General features: G+C 44.3%; 1 long non-coding RNA gene across 1 annotated transcript; it reads left to right on the top strand.

Moving 5' to 3' along the window:
- The first annotated feature begins 283 nt into the window (after positions 1–283).
- LOC135396034 (uncharacterized) lies at positions 284–1,042 on the top strand. Its single transcript, XR_010423259.1, has 3 exons — positions 284–376; positions 447–515; positions 592–1,042. It is a non-coding gene; the product is annotated as an uncharacterized LOC135396034 (long non-coding RNA).
- The last annotated feature ends 263 nt before the right edge of the window (positions 1,043–1,305 follow it).

The following is a 1,305-nucleotide window of genomic DNA, read 5'->3' as shown; positions in this document are numbered from 1 at the left end:
CAGCCGTTCGCCGATGTGGCCGCTCGCAGAGGCAGAGTCCGAAGCGGGCGCGTTGTAACACGTTTCCGTGCCGCACCGCATAGTGGCTCGTCCGCGTTGAAAATAGTTCGCTACGTTATTTCAAATGTTCGTGAACATATACTCAAAAGCACATGTGCCGCGGTAAGTTCATACGCACCTATTACCTTAAGCTATTGTTTCTGCATTCGTATAACATTCCAGTGCACGGGAGTCCAAGCGTTTCCTCAAATCTTCAACGGATTAGTCAGTCTGTTACGGAATGCCGAGGTGTTTGGATGCGCGCCTTGTCCCGCCGTGGCTCACAAGCAGTTGACGTATTTCGGGCATCATTTTGAGGATTTTTCCCCTTTGTAAGGTATGTAATCGATGTTAGAAACATGCCCGTTCTTTCTACATAGTCTCACATGTTTTATGCCTGTTCGTAGGCATTACAACCGGTGATGGGAGGAGAGCGAAATGTGCAGTCGGTGTTACCTCCCGCGCTGTGAGCAACGGTATGTAATATATTTGACTCACACTGACATGCTGCTGTTCTTGTATCTTTTAAAAAGTGTGTTTCTCGAAGGTTAGGCTGGCATAGGCATTTGTCAGCAGGTGGCCAGAACGGAATCTTACCGAAGTTGGATGGGATTAGTTTTCACGCATGAAACGCAAGCTGGACAGGACATCGCGAATCACCTACGAAGCACAGAAGACCATGATGGTTGAGTGCTTCAAGACCTTCTGTTTTGTTCGTCGACGCTGTACGGACGTTGGGGACACATCACTATGAAGTTACTGATTGTGGATTTATTTTGGGCGTGTTGGTGATGGACAGTATGCTTTCAAAACATGTAAGTTCTGAATGGAGTTTTTACTATTGTTGTTCACTGTCTTGCTAGCGTTTTTTAACTGATTGGTGAATATTCACACTTTTGAACATTTGAAACATTTGAAATAACTTTCACCTTTATATGTCCCACTTGTAATATTTTACTATCTACTGTATTGTGATGTATGAAGAAATAAATGTGCACGCAGAAACGGCATCCGTAACTCCTTTCGTGTAACTCCTTTCGACAGCAAAAACATGCGTTCTGCTCATTCGATGCAGCAGAATCGAATGTTATTACACATTGAAAAGGTGAATCGTCAATGAGAATTTCCATGTGACTTTAATGGGGAAAATCTGGGCTACAGCACATTGGCCAATGGTAAACTAGACTGGCCTCCAATGGGTGTGATTAAGCGTGGTTCCACTTCATCCCCATTGACATTTACAGTGATTTCTCTTTGAAACCCACT

Source organism: Ornithodoros turicata, chromosome 5 (genome assembly GCF_037126465.1).
Source record: "Ornithodoros turicata isolate Travis chromosome 5, ASM3712646v1, whole genome shotgun sequence".
Classification (NCBI taxonomy): domain Eukaryota; kingdom Metazoa; phylum Arthropoda; class Arachnida; order Ixodida; family Argasidae; genus Ornithodoros; species Ornithodoros turicata.
The sequence above is the reverse complement of the archived record's forward strand: the minus strand, read 5'-3'. Positions and strand labels throughout refer to the sequence as shown.